The sequence below is a fragment of the Canis aureus genome, chromosome 4 (genome assembly GCF_053574225.1).
Source record: "Canis aureus isolate CA01 chromosome 4, VMU_Caureus_v.1.0, whole genome shotgun sequence".
Classification (NCBI taxonomy): domain Eukaryota; kingdom Metazoa; phylum Chordata; class Mammalia; order Carnivora; family Canidae; genus Canis; species Canis aureus.
Genome location: NC_135614.1, coordinates 65,591,320 through 65,606,661, shown reverse-complemented (window position 1 = coordinate 65,606,661; position 15,342 = coordinate 65,591,320). Strand labels below are relative to the sequence as shown.

At 35.7% G+C, this 15,342-nt stretch overlaps 1 protein-coding gene across 1 annotated transcript in view; it reads right to left on the bottom strand.

The window, feature by feature from the left end:
- Positions 1 to 7,485: 7,485 nt before the first annotated feature.
- LOC144312881 (uncharacterized) overlaps positions 7,486 to 15,342 on the bottom strand; it is a 105,556-nt gene continuing 97,699 nt past the window's right edge. The window contains exons 9-10 of the transcript XR_013378525.1: positions 7,976 to 8,064; positions 7,486 to 7,625 (exon numbers count right to left, since the gene is read on the bottom strand). The gene's annotated coding sequence lies outside the window, so the exon portion shown is untranslated. The remainder of the gene's footprint in view (positions 7,626 to 7,975; positions 8,065 to 15,342) is intronic.

Genomic DNA, 15,342 nt, shown 5'->3' with positions numbered 1-15,342 from the left:
TTAAAAATTTTCTCAGTAAGAGTATAACTGGCCACAGCCAGCAGTGCAGATTATTCATTGAATGGGCTTCCATCTTTACGCATATTCTGCATTAAAATTATAACTAGATCAAAAAAAAAGAGCATCTTTAAATGTTTCAACATTTTCTACGATACGATTAACATTTGCTATTCTTTTTGGAATACAACTAGATTTCTTAAAGACACAGTCCCATTGATACTGTAATACATAACATGAAAATATAGTGCTGGTTTCTTTAATTTTTCTAACAGGGTATGACTTTCCAATTGTTTCTTCCTATAGTCATCTGAGAATCTCTTATTTATGTTAATAGTGGGTGCTATTGTTGATAAGCTACTTGTAACAAATGAGTCAAACAAAAAGGCATGAATTCTGCAGATGGTGGAATAATTCGGTGGGATAATCTGCATAAGCAGATTCATATTTTCATAGAAAACATTTTAATTTAATGTTTGGCTTTGATCACTAGCTTACTGCACATACTTATTTTTTTTATCTAGTTCCCACCTTCTTTTTAATTAAAAATTGTACTGTAATTAGTGATTAATCTTTTTCCAAATAGCAACATGATTATAAAGCTATGTTATATGGTACAGATTTTCCATTGTTATAACTTTATTTAGATATATAGCTTTCTGTCATCTGCTTCCCTAGTGAAATAGTGTTCAGCGTGAAGGGAAAGGAAACAATTTTATCTGTAAAGAGAGCACAGGTTTTCTGGTCTGACATAAAAGTCAGTCACTCCATTCTAACAACAAGCAGGGAGCTGAACAACAAAAATCAAACTTTCCTAAATCAATCAGAGTAGTGGGGTCACTGGGCAAACTACTGCCCCCCAAATTAGAGAAACAGACAGGAGGATACAGATTCACAATATATCAGAGCAGAAATCCCAAAGCAGAAACTTTCATGGGAATTAGTGCTGGGAAGGAAAACCTGAACTGTAACTGATGAATTGCTGAATATCTGAGAAAATCTCTTACTTCTTTGAAATAAATTTGAACATTCTGTTCTTAACAAGGCCTACCCTCAGAAGAAATTGTTTTACCCAAGTAAACTACCGAATTTTTTTTTTCAGAGCCTAATCTAAATGGAGAAAGGGAAATAACCAACACCAGCCCCTTCTAGCCATCTTCTTTCACTTAAAGGGGTGGGGGGCTGGGAAACACTGGTGAAGTTCACAGTCCAGAGACACAGTCCCACTGAAAGACTGAGACCTAATCATATGATTATAGAATACTTCCTCTCCCCCTACATCTTACTATTATATTACTAATGACCTATTTACTACAGTGCCTTTTACCTAGTCCTTCATGTCCGTCCTTCATGTCCGTCCTTCAATAAAAAATTAAAAAGCACACTAAAAAGCAAAAATAGTTTGGGGGAACTGAACAAGGATCAGAATCGGAGTCAGATATAGCAGGACAATTGGAATTATCATACTAAGAATTTTTTTAAACTATGATTAATAAACTAAGGGCTTTAATGGAAAAAGTAGACAATATGTAAGAACACACTGATAATGCAAGAGATGAAAATTCTAAGAAAGAATCAACAAGAAATGTTAGGTATTAAGAATACAGTAAGAGAAAGGAAGGATGTCTTTGATGGGCTCATTAGGAGACTAGACATAGCTGAGGGAAGAATCTCTGAGATTGAGGATATGATAATAGAAATTCCTCAAACTGAAAAACAAAGAAGAAAAAAGACTGAAAAAAACAAGTAAAGAATATTCAAGATATGTGGAACAACTATAAAAGGTGTAACATACATGTAATAAGAATATCAGAAAGAGAAGAAGGGAACAGAAGAAATATTTGAAATAATAATGATTGAAAATTTCCCTAAATTAATGTTGGTTACTCATCCAGAGATCCAGGAAGTTCACAGAATACTAAATAGGAAAAATACCCCAAATCCTACACCTAGGCATGTCATATTTAAACTTCAGAAGAGATAAACAAAAAGTCTTAGAAGAAGACAGCAGGAAAAAAATAAATGTCTCTTCAGAAACCATGCAGCAAGAAGAAAGGAGAGTGAAATATTTAGAGTGTTGAATGAAAAAACACCAGCCTAGAGTTTGCTACTCTGCAAAATTACCTTTCAGAAATTAAGGAGGAATACAGAATTTCTTAAACAACCAAAAGTTGAGTTAATTTGCTGACAGTAGACTTGCCTTGTAAGAAATCTCACAAGAGAGAAGGAGAGTAATATAAATCAGAAACTCAGATCAACAAAAATAACAGAGGGCACCAGAGAAGTAATAAGTGAAGATAAAACAAAATTTTTATTTGTAGACCACAGTTGGTTCAAAATAGTGGCAAAAATGTATACAATGTATACATTATACAATGTGTAAGTATATATATATGAAATAAATGACAATAGATGACAGCAATGATACAAGAGACAAAGAGAGGAATTAAGAATATTTTGCTATTATAAGGTACTTTCGCTACCTGTGAAGTAGTATGTTATTTGAAAGTGTACCTGGCATATTGCAAACTCTCAGGCAACCATCAAAATAAGTAAAAGAGGAAATGAAGAAGACAAATATAAAAACAAAGAATAAGAACAATAAAAAGAAAACAGTAGAAAATATAATAGATATCAATCCAACTATATTAATAATCGCTTTAAATGCCAATGATCTGAATACTTCAGTTAAAAGATTGTCAGGGCGTGCCTGGGTGACTCAGTCAGTTAAGTGTCCAACTCTTGATTTCAGCTCAGGTCATGATCTCATGATCTTAGGGTCATGAGATCCAGCCTCACATGGGGCCTTGTGCTGGGTGTACAACCTGCTTAAGATTCTCTCTCTCACTCCCTCTGTCCCTCATCCCCCTGCATGTGTGCACTCTCTCTATATATATATAACAATAATTATATATATATATGTATATATATAGTTGTATATAGTTCAATTATATATATATATATATATATATATATATATGTATATACACACACACACACACACACACACATACATACTACAGATTGTCAGAATGGACCAGAAAACAAGACCCAGTTATGTTTCCTACAAGAAACTCACTTTAAATATAAATACACATATAGATTAAAAGAAAAGTAATGGAGAAAGATAGACCATGCTAACACTAATCAAAACAAGCAGAGTAGATATATTAATTTCAGACAGAACAGGCTTCAGAGCAAGGAAAGTTATCAGGGATGAAGAGAAGTTTCACATAATGATAAAGAGGTCAACACTCCAAGAAGATATAATAATCTATAATGTATAGATACCTAACAACAGAGTCTCAAAATTTGTGAAGGAAAAACTGGTAGAATTGTAAGGATGAATTCACTATTAATGTTGGAGACTTTAACATTCCGCTATTAGAAATGGACAGATCCAGCAGACAGAAAATCAGTAAGAACATAATTGAATTTAAGAATACCATAGGTCAACTGGATGTAACTGGCATCTATGAACTACTTCATACACAACAGCAGAGTTTTTCTCAATCTCACATGGAACATTTATCAATATAGAGTACATTCTGGGCCATAAAACATATTTAACACATTAAAAAAATAGAAACCATACAATGTCTGCTCTTAGATCACAATGGAAGTAAACTAGAAATACTTGGTGGTCAAATGACACACTTCTTTTTTAAAAAAAATTCAAGCATAATTAATGTACAGTGGTACATTAGTTTCAAGTGTACACTATAATAATTCAGCCATCCTATACATATCTCAGTGCTCACTGTTAATCCCCTTTATTTCACCCTCCCCCTCCTCTATGGCAATCATGAGTTTATACTCTACAGCTAATAGTCTGCTTTTCTGTTCGCCTTTTTTTCTTTGTTTATTCATTTTGTTTTTTTTAAATTACACATAAGAGTGAAATCATATGGTATGTGTCTTTCTTTGACTGACAACTCATGTAACATTTTACCTTCTAGGTCTATTCATGTTGTTGTAAATGGGAAGATTTTGTTCTTTTTTAAGGCTTAGTAATTTTTCATTGTATGTATATATCACATCTTCATCTATTCATCTGTGGATGGACACTTGAGTTGCTGACATATCTTGGCTCTTGTAAATAATGCTGCAATAAATGTAGAGGTGCATGTATCTTTTAGGATTAAACAACACACTCCTAACTAACACATGGGTCAAAGAAGAAATCCCAAGAAAATTTTTTAAATATTTTGAACTAAATGAAAATGGAAATACACAACTTTTCAAAATTTGTGGAACTCAGAGGAGTAGTATGAGAGGGAAATTTATAGCATTCAAGTATATATTAGAAATGAAAGAAGATCTAAAATCAACAACATAAGCTGCTTCCGTAGGGAACTAGGGGAAAAAAGAGCAATAAATCCAAAGTAAACAGAAGAAAAGAAATGATAAAAACTAGAACAGAAAGCAATGAAATTGGAAACAGGAAATGAATAAAGCAAACAAACAAAACAAAAAAAAATGGGTTCTTTGAAGTATCAGTAAAATTGATTAACCTCTAGCAGGAGAACAAAGAAAAAAAAAAGAAAATACAAATCACTAATATCAGAAATAAAAGTAAGGTCATCCCTACAGATCTCAAGGATATTAAAAAAAATAAAAAATAATAGAGGAACACTATGAACAATTCTATGCTCACAAATTTGATAATTAAAGGGACCAAATCCTTAAAAGATACAATTTGCTAACCCCTCTACACACAAATAGACAATCAGAATAGACCTGTATCTTTTTTATGAATTGAAATGATAGTTAATAACCTTCCAAAACACAAAACCAGGCCCACCTGGGTTTACTGGGTAATATTACCACATATTTCAGGAAGAAATTATACCAATTCTCTGAAATCTCTTCCAGAAAATGGAAGCAAAGGGAATACTTTCTAACTCATTATATGAGGGCAAATTACCTTAATACCAAGACCAGGTAAAGATGTTATAAGGAAAAAAAACAAAACTACAGAACAATATCTCTCATGAACATAGATGTAAAAATCCTTAACAAAACATTAACAAATCAAATCCAACAATGTATAAAAAAAGTATACACCACTACTAAGTGGGACTTATCCCAGTATGCAAGGCTGGCTCAATAGCCTTCATGAATAGGAAGACTCAATATTGTTAAACTGTCAGTTCTTCCCAACCTGACTTATAGATTTAATCAAATTTCCAGCAAGTTTTTTGTGGGTATCAACATATATATTCTATGGAAAGACAAATACTCAGAATATCCAACTCAATATGGAAAGAGAAGCATAAGTTGGAGGACTACTACCCATCTTCAAATGAATAACTTGCTCATGACTTACAATAAAGCTACAGTGATCAGAACAGTGTGGTATCAGTGAAAGAGTGGTTAAATAGATCAATATAACAGGATAGATCCCAGAAACAGACTCATAAAAATATAGTCAACTAATCTTTGACAATGGAATAAAGACAACACAATAGAGCAAAAATAGTCTTTTCAATATATGGTGCAAGAACAACTAGACATCTACATAGAAAAAATGGAATCTAGGCACAGACCTTATACTGTTTACAAAAATTAACTCATAAAGGATCATAAGACTCAATATAAAATGCAAAATTATAAAACTCCTAGAAGATAACATAGGAGAAAATCTGAAGGAATTTAGATTTCATAATTTCTCACACAAAGGCATCAACTGTGAAAAGAAAACAATTGAGAAGCTGTACTTCATTAAAATTATTCTGCTCTGTGAAAGCCAATGGCATGAGAATAAGAAGACAAGCCACAAATTGGGAGAAAGTATATGCAAAACAAACACCTGATGAAACACTGTTATCTAAAATATAAAAAGAACCCTCAAAAACTCACTAATAAGGTAATTAGCAACCCAAGTAAGAAATAGAAAAGACCTGACCAGACGCTTATCCGAGGAAGACATTTAGAGGGCAAGTAAACATTGGCAAAGATGTTTAACACCGTATGTCAGCAGGGAATGAGATATTACAATGTGTTTCTTAGAATCTTCAAATCTAAACCCCTTCCAACAAATGGTGTGGTTGTGGAGCAACAGGAATGAATCAAGAACCTATGTCCACTCAAAACCCTGCACATGTGTGTTTATAGCAGCTTTATTCATAATTGCCAAAACTTCGAAGTGACCAAGATGACACTGTAGTGCATTTCAGTAGGTGAATGGATAAATAAACGAGTACATCCAAACAATGGAATGTTATCAGTGCTACAGTGAAGTGAGCTATCAAGCCATGAAAAGACTTGGGGGAAGTCTTACTAAGTGAAAGAAGCCAATGTGAAAAGGTACCTACTATATGATTCCAACTATGAGACATTCTGGCAAAGGTAAAACTTTGGAGACAGTAAAAAGATCAGTGATTGTCAGGGTTAGGTGGGGGGAAGGAGGGATGAATAAACAGAGACAGGATTTTTAGAGCAGGTAAACTATTCTGTATGATGCTACAATGATGGAGACATGTTACTAGACATTTGTCCAAGCTTCTAGGATGTACCAAGAGTGAACCCTAATGTAAACTATGTGCTCTGGGTGATTATGATGTGTCAATATAGGTACATTGATCGTAATAAATATACCACTGTGGTGCAGGACATGGAAGTCGGATGGTTTGTGCTTGTGTGGGGATAGGAGATATAAGGAAACTTTCTACACTTCCCCCTCAGTTTTGCTATGAACCTAAAACTGTTTTTTTAAAAATAAAATTGAGGTTTTTTTTTATTAAATGCACATCAAAGTTTCTGTGGACCACACATATTTGGCTGTTCATTCACACACACACACACACACGCAAAAATACTGTGCATGATATGCTCAAAATTCTGCTTCTTGTAGGTTTGTTCATCAATTTACTCAACAACATTTTCTTTGGGTGACAATATTTTCATGCAATTACTTGAAACTCTTCTAACTTAATAGAAAAACTATCAATGAACCCTTTGCCCCACAGTATTTTTACATTATGTTGATGATTGAGTATCTAGGAGAATCCCTAAGAACTCCCTGAAATAGATGCGGCCACCCAAGGATGATGTGAATCAAATCTCAGGTCTCTGCTGCAGTAAACCACATTCAAGAATAGTTCAAACTGGGGCACCTAGCTGGCTCAGTTGGTTAAGCATCTGCCTTCAGCTCAGGTCTTCAATGGATCCTGGAATTGAGCCCTGAGTTGGGCTCCCTTAGCAGGGGTCCTGCTTCTCCGTCTCTTCCCTGCTTGCGCTATCGTCTCTGTGTGTGTCTCTCTTTCTCAAGTAAATAAATAAAATTGTTAAAAAACAAAAAAGAAAGAAAAAGAATATTTCAAATCATGGTATGATGTGGGAAAAGTTTTAAGCAGTAGCCTAAGTCTGACTTGACCCTTTTGTATTTTATGGCTCTCCTCCTTTCACTTTAAGTATGTGTTTATGAATTAGGCATTATCTTAGTCACTTTGGATTGTTGTAACAAATTACCATAGACTAGGTCACTTATAAACAACAGAAATTTATTTCTCACAGTTTCAGTGGCTAGAAATCCTCTGAGATCAGGGTACTGGCCAGTCCAGTCAGGTTCTTGTGAGAATCCTCTTTCAGGATGTGGATGACCACCTTCTTGTATCTGAATGTGGCTGAGAGCAGAACAGAAGCAGGCTTTCTTATAAGGGCACTAATCTCATTCATGAAGACCCCACCTCATGATCTCATCTAATTCTAATTCCCTTGGAAAGGGCCCACTTTCTAATATCATCACATTGTAGGATACTGTTACAACATACGACTTCTGTGAAGTCATGTGTTGGAGTGTTAAATAAACCAGTAAAAGGCACAAAAGTATCTCATATTCCTATGTGGGAAATGAGAATTAATGGAGAAGTATATTAAAGAGGCTTCAATTTTTTTTTCACAATAGTAAGAATATAGAGGCTATATTAAGGGAAATGAAATTCTACTACTATACCTGGAAGCAATAAGTTCTTACCTGTACCAGAGAGCAGTTGCTTGTGTTTCAAGCAAGAAAGCTGTCCTTTGATCGCTATAGAAGGTATATCTTTGGACCTCAGTAGAAATCTGTTTCAACAAGAAGTTTCAAACACATTGTTGCTTAGATTTGAATAGCAATTTATTTATCTTCCTCCACTTCACTAGATAGAACTATGGTTCTTAAGTTTTAATGTGCATTAGAATAGTCTACGGAATTTATTAAAATCAGATTTCTAGCCCCCAAACAAATACCAATTTGGTAGGTCTAAGCAGGAGGAGTGTGTGTGTTGGGGGGGGGTGCTTGCTTTTCTAGCAAGTTTCCAGGGGATGCTGATACTCCTGGTCAAAAGAACATAAATTGAGAATAGGCAGGATTGAATACTACTGGTCAAATGTACACATATCCTCATAATGTCCTAAATTGTTATTTTTGATACCAACAGAGACCAGCTTTTTCACTTTATATAAACAGCTCTTTAGATGTGATTTTTTTTTTTTTTAATGAGCTTGTCCCATAGAGTAGTAACTTTTGTAGCCAGAAGAAATATACCAGAGGAATCCTGCATTTGAAGTAAGGAAGTTTGAGTCTTGGCTTCTTCACTTTTCTGTGTTCAGCAGCTTGGGATAATCAATTACTATGAGAGGCAGGCTCACTTTCTTTCTCTATAAAATGGGAATTATATCAGACTCCCACAGCTGTTGTGAGTGTTAAATGGGATGAGGCTATATGAAAGTGTCTTGTAAACAGCAAAGTACTTTACAAATGAAACAGTTTATTATTATTGATCTTATTATTGATTTGAGAATGACTTCCCACCTTCAAAATTTCTGATGTAGAAAAGACTCATCATAGTGGGTGAGTTTTGTTGACAGACTACAGTAAGCAATCAATAAATATTTATAAACTAATTGATAAAATAAGACGGATTCAGGTGCTGATATTTTACAATAAATATATAGACAGACTAAGAGAACCCTGCTATTCACTTGTAACAGCAGACTAAGGGAAATTAATTGAATACAATTGAATAAGTATTTATTAAGTGCTTCCTCTGTATCAGGTTTCATGATTAACCATTCTCTGTTCATGTTTTAAGTTATTTCAAATACCAAACACCAAATGAATTTCTCGTTTGAGAGTCAGTTGCTTCTTTGAAAACAAGCCCAACAGAACCGAGAATTTAGCCCAGGGAACTCTGCTCTGAGTTTGAATTTATTCAGTATAAATCCTCATACATTGTACTAGCATAGTTAAATTTCTATCTGTGGCTTGGTGATCTAAACAAAGGATGTTAAGTCAAAAAAATTACAGGGCAATACAAATTTAGTATGATCTCATCTCTACATAATTTTGAAAACCATTAAACACGGCATTTCTGGAGAAATGAAAGATAGGAATGATATATACCAGTTAATGAAAATTACCTTGGAGGGGAAGAATAGAGGAAAACTTTAACATTGTACTTTGTACATTTCTGATAGCATATACTCATTTATATAAGAATATTGTACTGAGAACAATCAGAATGGTAAATGGTAATTAAAAAAAAATATATATATATACACCTACAGGGGTTCTTGCTTGGGAAGCAGTAGTCTCCCACATGATGAGTTTGTATTCCCCTTCAAAAATATCAACCTGTGAATGAATCATTAGACTTTCTGTCCTTGCTAAAATGGAATCCCAATCCAGTTCCTTTAACAGGTTATTTTTCCGTCAGCACTAATTCACATGGTTCCTGTGCTTTGTGTCAAAATGTACCACTGCTGAGCACTGGGCTTCCCTTTGAGGGGTCAGTGAGAGTGATGTCTAATCAAGAACAACTTTCCCTGCAGGATTCCTTCCTGTAATTTACTTCCCACTGATTCTCAGGGAGGTGATTCCGCAGTACAAATACATTCTCTGTTTAATCAGTTCCCTTGATTTCTTTCTGAAATCCATAAGAAGATAGCATTGCAATAACACCCTCTCTCTGGGGTGGCTTTAGACACTTCCAGCATTTTGTCAACAAGCCCTCTCTGAGCAGAACCCCGCACTAGGCACTCTAGCTGGGTAGAGAAGAGTAATGAAATAGAAAATGGCACTCTGTCTCCACACCTAGAACGTAAAGCCAGGAGAAAGGAATGAGAGATCTGAGTCTAAAAAGAGAAATCAGAATAGGGTGGAAGGTAGCTGTAAAAAGGAGCAGAAGAATTAAGGAGGGTGAGGGAAAGGAAAAGTAACTGGATCCCATTTTGTTACAAAAATTTTTTTAAAGGTTTGAGGATCAATGGCCTAACTTTGAAATTTAAATTATAATGTCAAGTTGAAAATATGGCAAAAGTTTCTAAAGCCACCCTACATGTAAGATGTTAATTACGTAGAAAAAACGTAAGCAGAGCCTGTTTCCACCACACTCTTGCCCAGCTCAGAGCTGCCTCAGCTAATGATCGTATTTACTATCCTGGTTTGTCTGAATGGGACTGCAGACTGTTCAACGGCAGAAATTCAGCTCTTTACCTCAGTTTTGTAAAGATGGCTGTACCCAGACTTCATAAATATATTGAGTAAATACATGAGAATCTACGTTGTTGGGGTTTTTTGAAAAGTGAATTCCTGAAACAATCTTAGGCTGAAAGGCATTCACGGTTCTTTTAGAAAAATCTTGAATGCTATTGTATCAAGCCCTGTATTTTTCAGTTGTTATTATCTAGAATTCTGTATATTCTTTTCACGATTTCATTCATTCTTTTCTTTTATGTGGAATCTCTAACATATCCTTTTTCTTTTCATTTTTCCTTAGATTGACTTCCAAACTCACCCTCTTGCTCATAAAATGTGCTTCTGAATTGTCAGTGCAGTACAACTTGTTGGTCCTTTTATTTTGTTCCTACTTTATTTTAAACTGAAATAAAATAAAATTGAAGGAAACTTGTCAAGGTAGCTGTTGAGAATAGAACTCTGAAAGAAGATTGCTGCCAACAGATTTTTTTTTCTTTTTCTTTTTTTTTTTTTTTTCTGAGCAGGAGAAAATCACTATGATTTTGTTTTCCTTTGAGTGACTTCTGTTCTACACGTTGCTTGTTGCTGTAGCAAGTACTAGAAAGAAGGGAGAGGCCATTTTAGGACTAACCCGGCAGTGTCAGCAGTGGCAGCACAGTGGCAGCCTGCAGGTAATTGGGGGCACAGAGGAATTCAGGACCCACCCACCCACAAGAGAAGTAAAGAAACCAAGAATACTAGGAAGAGACAAGGGAAGAACAGTTGAAGGCCATTCCAGGCAAGAAATCAGGCCTAATAAGCAGATGCCAGATGGAAGTCCAATTAATTTGGAATGGAATCTGGGGCAGGAAGAGAAAAGCTGCTGGAGTAAACGAATTAATTTCATAGAGAATTATGATGCCACACAGATCTAAGTTGACAATCTCCATGTCAAACTGCAGTCAGTCTTCAAGCCTAAATCATACCTGGTGGAATTCGTTCTTGACAACCCCAGTGTTTTTTCCAAACTCCTTTAGTTCTCAGGGTATGCACCTCCCAAGTAGAGAGCCACCAATTGCTGCTATGTGTTCTGGGAACATTTTATGTATGGTTTGTGATCTCTTCTGCTGGATTATAAATTTCCTTCTTGAAATATCTACATTGTTTATCTATCACATAATAAATACAAAACTACTGCAATAATAATTTCCCTGATATGATCAGATGATGATATCAAAAGCCTTCATATAAATATTGTTAGGCTATCTCAAGTCAAGTTCAAAAGCTAAGACCTCTATCCTCTATTATTTTGAACACTGAACAAAATTGGTAAGAACTGATGCCATGCATTGGTACATGGAAGCATGGAAGGTGTTCACAATAAATGTGCTGTTGATGAACCCCAGACTCTGAAATCACTATTTTAGTTTATTCACATTTTTTTAGAGAGAGAGAGAGTACCCGTGCATGCAACTGGATGGGGGAATAGGGGGTATATACTGAGAGAGACTGGGGAGAGAATCTTAAGCAGGCTCCCAGCCCAGCATTGCGCCCAGTGCAGGGCTCAATCTCACACACTGAGATCACGATCTTGGCCAAAATCAGCTGTCTGATGCTTAACCAATTGAGCCACCCAGGAGCCCTAATTCCTTCACATTCTTAATACTCCTTGAAATTACTGTATTCTCTTTTTTACTGTCTCCCTCCCTCTCCCTACTAAATTATAAGCTCTGTATGTGCAAAGAGCATATCGTCTTGCTCACTGCTAAATCTTCAGGGCCTAGAGAAGTAGTTCTTAATTCAATATTCAATAAATATCTATTAAATTGAAAATGTATTTTTGATTCTGACTGTACAATAGGAATTATGACCCTTGTAGAAGAAATTAGACAAGGGCCTGACTGATACAGAAAGATAGTAAATAATGTAAAAGTAAATAAGCCATAGACTTATATACAAAGGCAGAAATACTTTTAGAAACAGCATAATACAACTTCTCAAAGGCCGACACGATTCTAGCTCACCATTTCCCCAGTCTTCATAGAATTCTTCTCAGTTTCATGGCTTTTATTGTGCTTTATGCCTACCATCATGGATGCTCAAATGTCTTTACCTTAGATTATATACTTAATTGTGCAACTCACACAATTATCCATAATAGATCATTTGTCTTACCTTTTGAAGTCCATCCTTTCATGTTATGTCCTTGACTAACATACATTATAGGGGTAACTCATAAAGGACATTACACTCACACACTGGTCTCTGTTCCCCACTGCACATCAAGGGTAAAAGTGTAAGTCAGTGGGGCCTCCCTGCAGAGCAGTATGGCACCATTTAGTTTAGATGGAGAAAATCTTGTCCTAAGCGTTGGAAAAACCAATCTGTGCATAAGGAAGCATGTAAAAGAAAGTCTTTGCAGTCTTGTCAATAAAAGACAAATTAGAGGGCAGCCCCGGTGGCTCAGCGGTTTAGCGCCACCTTCAGACCAGGGCCTGATCCTGGAGTCCCAGGATCGAGTCCCAGTCCGGCTCCCGGCATGGAGCCTGCTTCTCCCTCCTCCTGTGTCTCTGCCTCTCTCTCTCTCTGTCTCTCTGTCTCTCATGAATAAATAAATAAAATCTTTAAAAAAAAAAAAGAAGACAAATTAGAAACAACCTAAAGCTTTATTACCTTGAAAATGGATGAATACATTGTGATACAGTAACACAAGGGAATATTTCACAGCAGCCAAAACAAATTAATTACAGCTATATCTATTAACATGGTTGAATCTAAAAACATAATGATAAGTTAAGAAAAAGTTAGCTATAACATGTTGTATAAAACGTAGGAAATCTTATCCACCAACCTCTTGGAAGAGAGGACTCTTTAATGAGCTAGGCAGCCATTTATCAAATGGGGACTTGCCCAAAGGTACCATATTTTTATTTAAAACAAACAACAACAAAAACCCTTCTGGGAATTACTGATCACACTAACTGTCTCCATTGATCTCTTTACCCTTGTTTTCAGTCAGGGAACAGAAAACTAGGCATCCTTTCATTAGAGTTTTTCTTCCTTATGTAACATAGAAGGCAAGGTAAGAACAGAGAGGAAGAGGCATAGAGAATATGAGAAAAACAGAGAGTAAAAGATAAAGAGGTTAAAAAAAAATCTCCAATCATAATCAAGTCTGTCACTGAGAAAATGTTGATAATTAGTTTTATTAAGTAAACACAGAAGCTTTTAATCTGCACATTCTTGGTTAATTGTTCAACTCTGCACTTCCCCTGTTTTTCCTAAGGTAGCACTAAAAGATAAGAACTAATTCTGATGAGTTGGTTAACTACCATTAATGTTCTTGATAATTTAGGTGTGACACTTTATTTGAAAAGGGAAAGGGAGCCTCTTTTTGGAACAAAGAAGTCTTTCTCAGGATTTTCAATGTTTTAAAAATAAATACATAGAATTTGAATAATTTAAGACCTTCAGTGTCAGGCTTTGAAAAACTTAAAAGCATAAGTAAAAATACTTGTGGATAGCCTACAAACAGTTTCCTCTGAAGTGGGATTATTAATTATTGAACTTGTCTGTACTAGATTAGTTATTTTGAGTTGTTTTGACTCGATTCTGCAGCCACATTCTCTGTGGTGATATTTAGTTCCCTTTAAACTCTGTTTTACAATCTTCTTGCTTCAATTTCATGAAGTTCAGATTTATTCTAAGCAATTTAGAGGACATTTGCACATACTCAGTTCCCTAATGCAGCAGTCATACTGTCTCCTGGCTCATTTTATTACAAAGGAACAGATGTGATGGGAAAGGTGATTGGAGGGTAGAGGTGGGTCAGCAGGGCAATTGATTCTTTTTAAATTTCATATTTCAAATGGAAGGTAGTACACTTGATTTTTGTGTTAAAACAAAGGGGCATATCTATAATATCACCATAACATCTATGTCTGGGAATGATGACATAGCAAGTCAAGCAGCTTCTCCAAACTATGTTCTCATTCTAGAAAATCAGAGGTCCCTAGAGGTTAATCTCATAATCCAACACTCATTGCAGTAGCCCTCTTTGACTGACGATATTTAGGACTATTTGGAAATGTGAGGTATGGCCGACTTTTTCATTGTAGAAACAGCTGATTCCATTACTAGAAAAGTCCTACTGCCCTAAAAGTCTTCCTTATATCAAGCTTCAACCTGTTTCCCTATAGTTTATACCCTTTATTTTCTGTCTGCACTTAGAAACAACCTAGTTCAAAACTCTTACTTCCAAGGGCTTGATAGCTCTCAAACTAACTCAAGACAACTGTCTATTCTCTCTCTAATCTTCCCTACTTTAGGATATTTATGGTTAATTTTTGTCAACTCTTCCTGGGACAAAATATACAGAACCCCCATTACCTTGATTGCCCACTCTCCAGACCACTTTTGTCTAACATTCAGGATAGTGGTTAAAATTCCTAAGTTTTAGAGTCAGAGAGAGCTTGGATGAAAGCTCAGTCTCCCTGCATTTTAGCTATGTGCTGCATAGGATAACGTTGGTTGCGTTAGCCCTCCTTATTGAATTTTCTCTTCCAATCACCAGTAGCAGCCCCATTTTTTCCCTGTTTCCAGGAGCATTCTTGGACTTTAGAAACTGGTTTTGCCCAGAAGAGAAAGTATCTAGGAATTTACAACCCCCTAGGATAAGACTCCACAAATTACTGCTCGGTGTGGAGGCAGGAAAGATGGAGCTCCCTTGCTTTGGACTTGAGTAATCTTGAGCTCACCTCACACCCCAGGACTCCCCTGTGCTCATAGGCTAAAGTCACCTCTGAGACTTTGTCAAGTTTCTTCCTTCCTGGCTCTTTCCCTTTTCCCGCTCTCTTGTTCCCACTTACCTATTGGTTTCTCCTGGAAGCACTTTCTTAGTAAAC